The following is a 14,924-nucleotide window of genomic DNA, read 5'->3' as shown; positions in this document are numbered from 1 at the left end:
AAAGAAAAGAAAAAAATTACTACAATAAAGAATGGATTACTTTCAAAAAAAAGAAAATTCTAAGTAGTAGTACTAAATACACTGATCAACAAAAGGTACATATAATCAATAAATACTTATAAAATATATTTCTTATTTAACATACTTTTCTGTGTTTATTAACAATTGAACAGTTGGTAGTAAAAAAAAAATCTTGCTGTTAGAAATTGACAGGTTGTGGGGAAAGTGATCTGCACTGGATATGACCATCATACTACTGGGTCAGAAGTTGTCAGGACGATCAGCAAGCCATCCTGACCCATAGCCAAGACAAGAATATGGATAAAATTGTACATGAAGTTGATGACTCATGGAAACTAAGACTTAACACTTCCTCTGGGACACAAGAGCATCCTCACTATAGACAAGGGCCTTCATGGAGAGATGTTAATCTTTAGTTAGTCTCTGCTTTCTTGATGCCCCTTTCTTACCTCCTGCCAGTAGAAAAAAAATATACAATCCAGGAATGATGAGACTCAGGCAGAACCTCTGCCCAGTGTCACCTACCACTCTTTTAGAAACCCTGAATAAAATCCACTCACGGAGCAAGCTGAAATCGATGGCGTCATTCTCTGGACTGGTAGGCTATGCTCATTTACAAGAAAGTCCTTGGGAAAACCACACTTCTGAAATAATCACCCCTAAATAGAGACTTGATCTTAGGACCCATGTGTACCCCAACATCAGCATTTCAGCACATACTCGGAATACCTAATTGTACCCTAAGTCAGAAGTCATACCTATAAACAAACATGTAGGCTGTATACATCACTGTTTGGGACAGATTAGCTTAAAGGTTTAAACTTAGACATGTATAGGACTACACCCCCACTTGTGCCTATACAGACAAAATGAGGCATCACTTCTCATAGGTATATGGGGGTGGCTGCCCCTGAAAGCTACAACTGAGTGTTACACATATGGAGAAACGCACAGGCAAACAAAAGTATTTCTTTTTCATACAGGGTTTTCCATGTCTCTACATGGCAGATGGATCATATAGAACTCATTGTGCCCATGCTGTCTATAAGACCGCACTAGAAGATGCACCCTTGGCTGCCTTTCCAGCCAGCTCAATTTTTCCTCACTACCAGCCAAACCCTTGTTATCGTCCATCATCTGAGAACCATTTCCAAGAAGCCCATCTTGGGAGGAATGTACATTTATTTTATTCCATTCCCAAGTGAGAACTCTAGACACATGAACACAAACAGAAGCCCTGGTGATGTCATTGACAGCTCTCTAAACCAGACACATACAAGCATATTTCTGATGAGCCAAAAGACTGTACTGATGCTTTTTCAAAAGGTGGTACTGTAAGATGCAATGATTCCAGATCTGCTCACACTCTGCCCGTGGATATTTAACACTCAGTGTTGCTTGCTGCTTACTGTGTATATATAGCCAACAAGACCAATACAATGAATGCTAACCATTTAGATGTGTGTGGTCTGCCAGCTCAAGTCACTGCCCACAACTAGTGCCAAACTTCTCAAATCTAACCTTTGTGTCATTTCAGAAATAGTTAGTTGTTGCTGTTGTCTATACTGTTACAACAACTTAATGCATGGCTCTCAACACACAGAAACAGTCATAAAGTCTTCATAGAAGACCCCATAAAGTTCTCGCACAGGGGCAAAAAATCTGTGCACATAAACTCCAAAGATTATAAGATCTATGTGATAGGGTGGGATGTAGGAATCTGGCCTTGAGGGTTTGACATGTTTGTCACCATTTGGATACAAAAATCATCATCATGACCAATGAGAGACCGTGGCTCATACACAGGCAAGGCCAGAACATAAAGAAAACTATACATGTGCAAGCGACAAGTTCTCGATGCTGAGCTTATTGACATCAGTTGCTCTAGAGGGGTGTGGCTACTTAGAAACGAATGATTCTGGAGATTATCAACCACCTCTCCCTGTTGCCTACTGCTGTGTAGTAAACAGAAACCATCAACGGATGGTGGATCCTTGCTGAAGTGGTGTCCTGATGTCACCCTGCTCTGAAAGGAACCTACTTAAAGCTCACTCACAGGGCAGCCTGGATTTTCTGGGGTCATTCTGTTGGCACCTCCCCTTCAGAAGACATTTTTTTAATGTCTCCCTGGGAACCGACATTTACACAGCCGAAATCTAGCTAGCATGATGCTTATGAAGATTGTGTGGCTCAGTTAAGGTGAGGTAAGCTGTGTCCTACTGTAGCATCATTTTGTTTGATATGATGGAGTCTATTATTTGCAAAATGTGTGCCTGTCAGCTGCTACTTCATTTGAAGAACAGAGAGAAGCTTTTTCTTGAATGACTTCATGGTTCAGACATCTCATTCAGACTATCCTTCTTTTAAATTAGGGTCAATTAGTGATCTTTCTCTTAATAAATGTTCTCCAGTTATGAGAGGGCTCTTCCACGTAATTGAAGAAAGATACTGCGCTCACAGGGACAGTAGAATGCAGTTAAAGTCTATGAAAATCCCAGGTTGAGAGTCGGGTACAACTTGTCAGTGTGCTTGGACACCCCTTTCCACAGTTTACACTTATTTTAAGGAATTCACTCTGAAAACATTGATGAGTTCAGTTTTATAGTAAAATTAAGAAAATGAAAGTGAACCAGGTGGTAGTGACACATGCTTTTAATCCAAGCACTCAGGAGGCAGAGGCAGAGGCAGATGGATCGCTGTGAGTTCAAGGCCAGCCTGGTCTACAAGAACTAGTTCCATGACAGGACTCAAAGCTACCAAAAAAAAAAAAAAACCCCACGGAAATTTGTTAATATGATATGATACATAAAATGCATATATTTAACATACACATTTAGATGAGTTTAAGTTTAAATATATAAAATGCATATATTTAACATACACATTTAGATGACCCCAGAAAATCCAGGCTGCCCTGTGAGTGAGCTTTAAGTAGGTTTCTTTCAGAGCAGGGTGACATCCATTTAGATGGAACCATGATGCCACCACAATCAGGACAGCAAAAAGGCTTGGGATATAGCTCAGTAGTAGAGTACCTGCTTATCATGTACAGGAACCTGGCTTGGATCCCCAGCACCATGCACATACAATTTATAAAGGTAGTAAACATATCTGTCAAAATCAAAGACAAAATATTTACAACACATTCAAGCTACAAAGTGTGTGTAGCTTTAATGTGAAAAGAATTTTTATTTAATATTAATATTATTTTCCTACATGTATGCATGTTTTCATACATGTGAAATGGTGGTTATTACTATTATTTTCCTATGTGTATGTGTGTGCTCATACATGTGAAAGAGAGGGCACATACCATTTCATGAGTTAGGATGTCAAAAGGCATTCTTGAGCATCAATCTTCACTTTCCACCTTGTTTGGGGGGTAGTTTCTCTCTTGTTCACTGCTTCAGAAACCAGATTAGCTGGCTTACAAGCTCTGAAGTTCTTTTGTATATATACCATGTATACACAATTTTTTAAGGTAGTAAGCATATATCTATAACTCCTACAGAGAGAAGACCTTTTTACCATTTCCTAGAGGGAGGGGTACTCTGCAATCACAGGCATATGCATGACTGCATTTGGCTTCCATATGAGTTCTAGGAATGTAAACAACAGTCTTGTGTCACAATGTCTGCCCACTGAGTCCAGCAAGGAACTTCTAAATAGTTACTTAAAAATGCAGAGAAACAAAAGATGAACAAAAGGCTAGATTAAAGCTTTGAAGAAGAAATAATAAATTATTAATAATAAAAGTCAAATGCTATAGAGATTTGCATTGGTATGAATCTTGGTTTATTGATACAGACTTAAGATCAGTTTTGTTATATGCATATTTCTGTTCTTGATTGAGGTATTGTGTTTGCGCAGCTCATTTAAAAAATGTAATGTGTAATTAAGAAATACAGGTTAATAGATAATCATCTGTAATAGTCAAGCTTGTAGTCATGTTAGTTAGATTTTCTAGTGTAGTGAGAGCTGCGGGCAGGCCTGCTTTTCGTCCTGCCCGGCTCCTGGCTGCCTGGCTAGCTTATGCCCTGAAATAACAACACAGACACTGTATTCATTTAAACACTGCCTGGCCCATTAGTTTCCACCTCTTATTAGCTAATTCTCACATATCTTGCTTTAATCCATATCTAATAATCTATGTAGCACCATGAGGTGGTGGCTTACTGGGAAGATTCTAGTGTACGTCCATCTTGGGTCGGAGCTTCATTGCATCTGCCTCACTTCCCTTCTTCCCAGAATTCTATTCTGTCTACTCCACCCACCTATGTTCTAACTTATCAGGCCAAGCAGTTTCTTTATTAATTAACCAATGAAATCATCAGATAGATAGAAGACACACCTACATCATTCTAGATGTACAGAGATGTATTTCAGATAGGATAGGTATTCTTCAAACCTTTCAAAGACTACAGAAGATGACATTTAAAATGTCTTAAGAAGTTAGGACTTGGCTACAGGATGAAGCCCAGCCTGCTGCAGGGCCATGAGCGGTCCATCAAGTACAACTGCGAAGGAGACCTCCTCTTCACGGTGGCCAAAGACCCTATCATCAATGTGTGGTACTCTGTGAATAATAGCGAGAGGCTGGGCACCTACACTGGCCATGCTGGAGCTGTGTGGTGTATGGATGCTGACTGGGACACCAAGCATGTCCTTATTGGCTCAGCTGACAACAGCTGTCATCTCTGGGACTGTGAAACAGGGAAGCAGCTGGCTCTACAGAAGACCAACTCAGCTGTCCGTACCTGTGGCTTTGACTTTGGGGGGTAACATCATCATGTTCTCCACAGACAAGCAGATGGGGTACCAGTGTTTCATGAGGTTTTTTGATCTACGGGATCCAAGCCAGATCGACAGCAATGAGCCCTACATGAAGATCCCCTGCAAAGACTCCAAGATCACCAGGACTCTTGGGGGAGTACACCGTCACAGGCCATGAGAGTGGAGAGCTCAACCAGTATAGTGCCAAGTCTGGGGAGGTGTTGGTGACTGATAAGGAACACTCCCAGCAGATCAATGACATCCAGTTGTCTAAAGACATGACCATGTTTGCCACTGCATCCAAGGACAACATAGCTAAGCTCTTTGACTCCACAAGTCTTGAACATCAGAAGACTTTCCCAACAGAACGTCCGTCAACTCAGCTGTGCTCTCTCCCAACTATGACCATGTGGTGCTGGGAGGTGGCCAGAAAGCCATGGATGTAACCACAACCTCCACCAGGACTGGCAAGCTTGAAGCCAGGTTCTTCCATCTGGCTTTTGAAGAGGAGTTTGGGTGAGTCAAGGGCCACTTTGGATCTATCAACAGTGCTGACTTCCTTCCTGATGGCGAGAGCTACAGCAGCGGTGGCAAAAATGGTTACAACCACATCCATTACTTTGACCTACAGTACTCTGAGTTTGAGGCCTAAGAATTTGGATCTCAGTGCACATCAGGGAAGCTGCTCAAGAGGGTTTTAGACTCTGAGAAATAAATTAACTTGTTAAAAATTAAAAAAAAAATAAGTTAGAACTTTGCATGACAATGAGACACATCTGCTCCTGGCAGCACCAGTCTACTTCAAGAGAAAGATGGGCATCAAAGAGTCTCCTTATGGAGTTGGTTAGCCATTTGGGCAAGAAACTGCTCTTGCCTGGACTGCTTGATGAACTAGACATGCAGGACCTGCAGAGAAATGACTGTTGAACTTGCTTAAAGGTGAGATGATCCTTTGGGGTTCCTGCTTCATGAAAGAATCTGCTAGACATTCTTCAGGACACAGAAGAAAGTGACTGACAAACTGCCAATATAGGTGGAACTCTCTTTGAAATTTCCTGCTTCATGGAAAAGTCTGCTGGATACTATGAGCCTGTATGCAGAAGATGGATGCCCCAATGGTACAAAAGAACTTTGGGTGACTGTCCAGGCAGCAAGATGTCTCTGTCAATTCTAGAGTTTTGGAATGCACTTCCTGTTAACTTAGGTAATATTATATTCTTCTGGAGTCTTTGATGGAGTTGAAGAATTTATAGTTATAGTTTTCCTTAGTTGTGATAAAAAATAAAGTAGATATAAATATTGTAACTGTAATTCTTGCCTGATACCTGTTTTGTTGTATGTAATTTTACTATGTTAAAGTTAAAACCTTCATTTTTATTTAAACAGAAAAGGGGAGGTGATATGGGATTCCCTCTGTATGGTGTGAATAGATTGATTAATGAAGAAAGCCGGCTTGAGTCTATGGCAGAGCAGAGTATAGCAGAGGTAGGCAGAGAAGACAGAATTGAATGCTGGGAGAAAGAAGGGCGGAGTAGGGAGAAGCCATGGAGTCGTCTCTGAAGACAGATGTGCTGAAACTTTGCTGGTAGGCCATGACCTCGTGGTGATGCACAGATTAATGTAAATGGGTTAAATTAATATGTAAGAGTTAGCCAATAAGAAGCTAGAGCTAATGGGCCAAGCAGTGATTTAATTAATACAGTTTCTGTGTGATATTTCAGGGCTAAGTGGCTGGGAATCAACAAGCAACTCTCTCTCCTACAGTCAGACTTCTGATGACCAGAAAAGAAGGTAAAGAGAAGAAAAGTAAAATTCTGTGATGTGAGCCGTAAGACCAGGATGAATTCACAGATTTAATATACTTGAAGATGAACAGATACAGAGATAGGAATGGGACATGTGTGTGCGCACACCCATGGGAGTGTGTGTGTGTGTGTGTGTGTATATATATATATATATATATATATATATATATATATATATATATATATATATATATATATATTTCTTAGCCTTGTCTGCCGAAAGAGCCCAGAAACAATAATTCCCTGGGCATTCTGGCACACAAGTCTGACATCTGCACATCTTTTTCAAGTAAAAGAGTGGAGTCAGCCTTCCTTGGACAAATGGATGCTTGCACAAATGTCTGGAGGTGGGATGCAGTAGATATATGTGGACTACCTCATAGTACTGGAAAACAAGAAATTACCAAATATATGTAAATCATGTAAGAAGAGAGTCAGTTTAAAATAGTGGTGATGAAGCTGGAGAGATTTTTCAGCCCTTAAGAGCCAACTCTGCTCTTACAGGAGACCCAGGTTCAGTTCTCAGTAGCCACAGCACAATGAATACTACCACCATAGCTCCAGCTATGGACATCTCCAACCTCTGAGGGTATTCATGTGCACTCGCCACCCTCCCAACACACCAAACATGCACAAGTAAACATAATTAAAAAAATAATCAACACTTTGAAAGTTGATAAAAATCTGGGACAATAGGAAAAGCCAGAGAAACAGAGTAATTATTACTCATACAGTAAAGCAAGCAGGCACAAGTCCGTAGTGATATAAATCATTGACTAGGTAAACACACAGGAGAAAAATTCTTAGCATAGAATTCCAAGCAATCTATGTAAAAAATGATTGAAACAGACAGCCAGCATTTGGCAAACATAGGAATAATCATTAGAGTTGAGAACTGTCAACAGATGCCGAGCCCAGGAGGTCAAACAGCAATGAGAACCAGAATAATCACGCATATTAAATCACCAGGCTGACACATATTAATCACTAAGATAAATATAGTAAATATGAAGTAAAAAAAGACTTGTCAGGTCCTACTTTAACCAAGCAATGGAGTTGAAGTCAACAGCAGCTGGACTAATCAACACCTCACACTCAGTGTGCTACACTGAGGTCACCATGTTGCTTTCCTCGTGTCCTTTAAAACATGGCAAAAGCTACATTTAATTAAAGGAAACATCAGTGGCATTTATTTTGTTGGGAGGTTCCTCAAAAGTCTGAAATACATATAAGACAGAAAACACAAAGCAAGGCAAAACCGAGAAAACAAAATGAGCGAACAGTGCCAGTTTAAAGGGACTAAAGGAATATGACATTTTGGTTTGGTACAAACAAGTTAAGGGTGTTGAATGTATGTCAAAGATCATAGAGGCAAGCCCTAAGGACTCAGTTTACTGTATAGTGATGTTTTACATGCTACTACGTTTAAAGAAATAAAAGAAGGCTAGGAAGATGACCTCAATGGGTAAGATGCTTGCTGTGAAGGCAAGAGGAACTGAGTTCAAATCCTGGCACCCACATAAAGGTTGATCATAATGGTGAGTGCCTGTACCACAAGCATTGTGTGTGTGTGGGGGGGTATATGTGTAGAGAAAAGTGGATCCCAGGAGTTCACCTGCCATCTAGTCTACCTGGAACAGAGCACTGGGTTCAAAGAGAGACCCTGTCTCAATAATAATAATAATAATAATAATAATAATAATAATAATAATAATAATAATAAATGTGAAACAAAAGAGGCCGAAATCTGATGTCTTCCTCTGGCTTCTGTATGCCCAAGGATGAGTGTATGTACCCTTGTTACCCCCACATATCTGTGCATACATCACACACACACACACACACACACACAAAGTGGGAAAAGAAAGAGAAATGTAATAACTACTAGGAGAAGGAAACATACAAAGGTATAAACAGTAACCAAAAATAAAGAATTCATCAAACAGACTTAGCTGAAGAAAAATTAATGAACCAGGAAACGAGTTATGAAATGTTATTCAGGATATGGCATGAAATGCCAAAGGGATTTTAAAAAAATAAACAACATACAAGAATACATATAGAGGGTATAACTAAAGCTAAAAACATATTTATATATATTTATATCAGTTTTAATATATATTTTATATTCTTTTAAACATATATTTTATTTCTATTGTTTTAAATATACTTTTATTTAAATTATTCAAAGTGACTTATTATATATATATATGTATATATATGAACAAATAGAATGTACTTTTGGCTTCCTTTAACAATTATAAGACATTTACAAAGCAAACCTCAACAGATACAAAAAAATTGAAATAACCCCATCTATTTTATCAGATCACCATGACTTAAAATTAGAATTCAACAGCAACACTAATTCCAGAAAGCCCATAAACACATAGAAATTAAACAATGCTCCCCTGAATCACCAAGAGGTCAAGGAAGAAATTACAGACTTTCTAAAAGTCAACAAAAATGACCACACAATATACCCAAATTTATGGGACACAATAAAAGAAGTGTTAAGAGGAAAGTTCATAGCACTAAATGTCTACATAAAGAAGTCGTAAAAGTCCCACAGTAGTGAGTTTACAGGACACCTGAAAACTCTAGACAAAATGAAGCAAACTCACCCAAGAGGAGTAGATGGCAGAACATGATTAAATTGAGAACTGAAATCAACACAATAAAAACAAAGAAAACAATACACAGAATCAATGAGAAAAGAGTTGGTATTTTGAGAAAATCAACAAAATACACAAATCTTTATCCAAACTAACCAAAGGCAGAAAGAGAATATCCAAATTAACAAAATCAAAAATGAAAAGGGGGACATAACAACATATGTGGAGGAAATTTAGACAATAATCAGGTCATATTAAAAAACCTGTACTCCAAAAAATTGGAAAACTTAAAGGTAATGGACAATTTTCTGGATAAATTTCACTTACCAAAGTTAAATCAAGACCAGATAAGCAAATTAAATAGACCTATAACTTATTAAGAAATAGAAACAGTCATCAAAAGTCTCCCAACCAAAAAAGCCCAGGACCAGATGGTTTCAGCTCAGAATTCTACAAGATTTTCAAGGAACTAACACCAATACTCCTCAAATTGTTCCACACAATAGAAACAAAAGAAACATTGCCAATCTCTTTTTATGAGGTTACAGTTACCTTAATACCCAAACCACACAAAGACATTGCTAAGAAAGAGAATTACAGACCAATCTCACTCATGAACATTGATGCAAAAATACTCAATAAAATACTGGCAAACTGAATCCAAGAACACATCAGAAGAATCATCCACCATGATCAAGTCAGCTACATCCCAGAGATGCAGGGATGGTTCAACATACAAAAATCTGTCAATGTAATCCACCATATAAACAAACTGGGAAAAAAAAACACACACATCATCTCATTAGATGCTGAAAAAGTCTTTGACAAAATACAACATCCCTTCATGATAAAGGTCTTGGAGAGAGCAGGGGATACAAGGAACAAACCTAAACATGATAAGGCAATATACAGCAAGCAAATAGCCAACATCAAACTAAATGGAGAGAAACCCAAAACGATCCCACTGAAATTAGGAACAAGACAATGTTGTCCACTCTTTCCATATCTATTCAATATAGTTCTAATATATAGCTAGAGAAATAAGACACCAAAGGGAGATGAAGGGGATACAAATCAAAACAAGAAGTCAAACTCTCACTATTTGCTGATGATATGATAGTTTACATAAGTGACCCCCAAAATTCTACCAAGAAACTTCTAGAACTCATAAGCACCTTCAGTAATATAGCAAGATACAAGATTAACTCAAAGCCCTCCTTTACACAGATGATAAATGGGCTGAGAAGGAAACCAGAGAAACGTCTCCCTTCACAATAGACACAAATAACATAAAATATCTTGGAGTAACTCTCACCAAACAAGTGGGAGACCTGAATGCAAGGAACCAAGTACTCGTATCTTTTGGGAACACCTTGAGACAACTCTACATATGCTCATGAGTCTCTTGCTTTTAGTCGCCCTTCCTCCATCTTCCTTCAGCTGATTTCTATTGAGAATCTGCAGCTGAAACCTCCAAATTGAGAAAAACATTGTATCCTGACACCAAGATTGTGTTTCAAGGTCTTGCTGGCCATGAGTTGTCATGTATGCAGATCCCTGTCACCTGGTCCCAAGTGGCTTTTTTTGTGATAGTTTGGTTCACAGAGATACCAGGGGTGTTGAACTTCCATGTCCTGGTTCTTGCAGCCTCTACCCTGCTGTGAACTTTGCTCCACATTTGGGTGAGTCCGGAAAGAAGGGGAGGAGGCTGTGCAGTCAAATAGTTATGAAAGCACCATGAGTCAGACGTCCAGAGCAAGCCTTGTTATCCCACTCACCCTGCTCTGGCTTCCGCTGTGCCACAGGGTTCAGAGAGTTCCTACCAGAGACTAGACGAGATTTGAACATTTCTGCCAAGTCCCTGTTTCAGGGACCACCTATCCTTGCTGTGTTGGGTTTCAGGAGTCTACACACCAAGTAGAACGCATCCCTGAAATCACCCCATTGGTATATTTTCTAGCTCTCAGGGCTTTATCTTTTAAAGGTCTCATCTGTCAGCTGGCTGATAAAAATACAAGGAAGATATGGGCCATGGTTTGGAGCATCAAAGATAGGCATGTAGACAGCAAGAAACGTTTCTTTTTTAGGCACTCGAATGGCGAAACTTTTAAAATCTGTTTTCTTTGTTATTTGAAAATGCATTCTGACTGACGTCCTTATGAGATTAATAGGGGAAAAGACATAAATAGATGCAGGAAGAATGCCAGTGAATGTAGAGGCTTAGAAATGGTGTACCTGTAAGCCAAACAGCACTAAAGATTGCCAGCAAAACACCAGAAACTGGGGCTAGGCGAAGGACTCCCCTGTGAGTGTAGAGGAAGCTCAGCTCTGCCTCAAATGTCAACAACTTTAAAAGACCCACTTGTGGTAGAGGGCAGGTGGGTGGGTGAGGCCTGCATTCCTAGGAAATGGCCCTTTAAAGCCCAGTGCACACTGTCTACACTGAAGAGAGACTTGGACGGGGGAGAGTGGGCTGTGATGGGAGGACATAGACAGATGGCACTGTCTTCTTTCTTACAGTGGTTTTCAACCTTGCTAACGCTGCCACCCTTTAAACAGTTCCTCAAGTGGTGCTGACGCCAACCATAAAAATCTTTTCCTTGCTACTTCATAACTCTGATTTTATGACTGTTGTGAATCACATTATCTGTGTTTTCTGATGGTCTTAGGCAACCCCTGAGAAATGGTCATTCAACTCTAAAGGGGTTGTGACCCACAGGTTGAGAACCACTGCTTTGGCTGGCCTGTGGACACAGCTTTGGAAATTGAAAAGATAGTGAGTCCTTTGTGGAGGATAGAGGGTCTTAGATAAATAAAAGTGCTTGTTGCTAAGCCTGACAACCTGAGTCTGATTCCCTGAACCCATACGGTGGGACAGAATCTCCACAGGGCACCGTGACATGTGTTTAAGGCACATACACACACACCACACACATACACACACAGAGAATAAATGAATATAAAAAGTTTCAAATTAAACAAAAAAACCCACAGTTTGTGTTTATGACAGGAAGGAAGTGATATCATTGCATGTCTGCATGAGGTCACCAAGGGCAGGACCTGTCAGGATCAACTCATCTTGGATAGGGAAGTCAGAGGACAGGAAGTAGCCAACAAAGCACAGCAAGACTGTATTGTCAGGAAATGAGACAACGTCCAGACTTCTTTATGCTGCTGTATGAACATGCTGTGTTGGCCAACAAGCCTGTCTATAGTTGGATGACTGGTTCAGGAGCTGCGTCACTTTGGACTGGGGTTCCCTGTGGAGTGACAGAGCTCTTATTGAAGTGCTTCCTTCTCGTTTGATTATGTAGTGACCTAGAAAAGGCAAGCAATAGCAAATTCTCTTCGATGGATTAGATGACTCCATCTACACCTAGGTCTAAGCACTGAGCTCTGGAGGGTCTACTTAAGGAGAACAGATGTTTGAAAGGGAGCGGCCATGATGGTAAACCATGCAATACATGAAACCAGTGAGGTTAGACACCCTAAACAACAAAGACCAAAGGAAAACAGATAGCCAAAAAATCATGAGCTTCTCTTTGCCAGAGAATTAGCCTTTATCAATGAGTCAGGTGATAAAAAAGTACTCACAATCTGCCTGAAGAAAGACTTTCAAGAAAAGCCCCCGTGATGAGGTTTGACAGTAAATCTCTATGAATGAATGTATAAAATTAGCAAAGACATACTCACCAACTCTTTCTATACAAACCAGATACAAATCAACATAAACCCAGCCAATTTCCAGAAGGTAGAGTACCTGTTCATCTTGTCCAACCATAATATCCACCATGAAGCCGCACTGACAAGGCATTATGGATTGGTGTCACCCTGGATGAGCAAGCCAGTGGCACAGAGGAAACTGGCTGGAGCAGGGCCGACTTTTTGGTCCATCTGTGCAAATCTTGTCTGCTGGACCTGAAAGAATGGGGTAGACCTACCATCTCATGCTGGAGACAACCTTATTTCAGTTTCAATGTACTGTTGGGTAAAATAAATATTAATATTAAGAGGGAAAATAACTAAATATTAAGAGGGAAGCCCTTTCCCAGAACATTCTCAGGACAGACCAAGTGAACCACCATTGTCTGGCACGTACTATAGATTCTTTCTGAGAGAGCATGAAAGCAAGGCAGAAGGCTGTATCTAGATTCAGGGCACACTGACCAGATTGGATCCTATAGCTATATTCTGACGCCCAACAAAAATAAACATGTCTTATAAATTGAAAGTCAATGTTTAACACAGGAGGCATGAAATCATATCCAAGAGCAATCCAGGGGATAAAATGCACCTGCGGTCAAAAGGCCCTCTGCCTTTTTTTCCTGGAGCCTCTCCCACGGTCCCCCAAGGATTGTGCGCCATGCATTAGTTCTTTTGACAGTGCTCTGACACGGGACTTGGCTTACAATGGAGACAGCTTAGTGGTAGCATGGGGAGGCTGCCCATTGGGTGCGGTTGAAGAAGCTGGTGGAGCTAAAGTTAGAAGATTTAAACAATATAAAAAATAGGGGTGGATTAAAAAGAAGTCAGTGCACACACTGAGCTCTTGGTGCTTCTAAGGCTTAAACCTAGCATCTTTCTGGTAGGCACACAATCCATCCCTGAACAGCTTTTTTCTCCTTTCCTTTTAACTTTGGGGAAAGTTCTAAATTGGTCATGCTAGCTTCGAATTACCTCTATCGTACAGGCAGGCTTTGACCCTGTGGTCCCCCTGCCTCATCCTCTCAAAGAGCTGGAACTACAGGCCAGCACCAAGAGGCCCCAAGAAAGATAAAATTTAAATCAAATAGAAGAAAATGTAGAATCACGCTTGCGATCTGGGGAGCAGGTGAAACTTGAACTCCCAAAGATTATGGTGAAAATTACCCAGCTGCCCATTTGTAAATTGGGGATGTTGAATGATAGCGGACAGGAAGCTATCCGATTCTCAACAGATTAAGGGAAGTGGCTGGGCGGTGATGGCACACACCTTTAATCCCAGACAGATTCCTGTGAATTCCAGGACAGCCAGAGCTGTTACACAGGGAAACCTTGTCTTGAAAAATCAAAGAAAAACAAAAAGAAAAGAAAAGTGATTTACAACGCCAGTATCATTAGAGGTCATTTTTAGTCCACACAGAGAGCGCCACATCCAGGTGTGGCACTAGCACCAGGATTTAAGAGGCTGAGGCAGGAGGAAGACCAAGAGCTCAAAGCCAGCTTGGAGTATATACAGAGATTCTCTCAAACCAATTGAAAACAAAAAACAAGCCTGTAACTATATATTTAGGTTATATCATCAAAGCATAATAAATGTAGAAAATATGTTGGGAAAGGGGGCATCAAAATGGTGCTGAGAGACTTTGGCTTCTTGGTTTATTCATTCAGAAAGTATAACACATTTACTCAATCAATAAAGTCGGTATTTATCCCATATTGGACTATTTTCAGTATTGAAGGTGGAGGGGGAAAGAATCTCTGCCTTGAGGTATTGAAAGTTCTCCTTGGTGCTTTTGTCTTCAAAAGGATGAAAAACATGAACTTCTGATATGTGGGCTTTCTTTTTAAAATTATAATCATGTGATTTTTACAGCTGGGAGAATACTTGGTTGAATTCTTCTGGATTCACACTTTCAAAATATTTATTCAGCATTGGGGGTTGGTTCTGCGTGCACTACATCACTCACGTGGAGGTCAGAGGTCAGCCTGGAGGAGTCAATTTTCTCCT

At 40.1% G+C, this 14,924-nt stretch overlaps 1 pseudogene; it reads left to right on the top strand.

Annotated features, from left to right (window-relative positions):
* The first annotated feature begins 4,491 nt into the window (after positions 1-4,491).
* Positions 4,492-5,509, top strand: LOC119821690 (annotated as a pseudogene).
* The last annotated feature ends 9,415 nt before the right edge of the window (positions 5,510-14,924 follow it).

This window comes from Arvicola amphibius, chromosome 8 (assembly GCF_903992535.2).
Source record: "Arvicola amphibius chromosome 8, mArvAmp1.2, whole genome shotgun sequence".
Taxonomy (NCBI): Eukaryota; Metazoa; Chordata; class Mammalia; order Rodentia; family Cricetidae; genus Arvicola; species Arvicola amphibius.
This window is presented reverse-complemented; position numbering and strand designations above follow the sequence as displayed.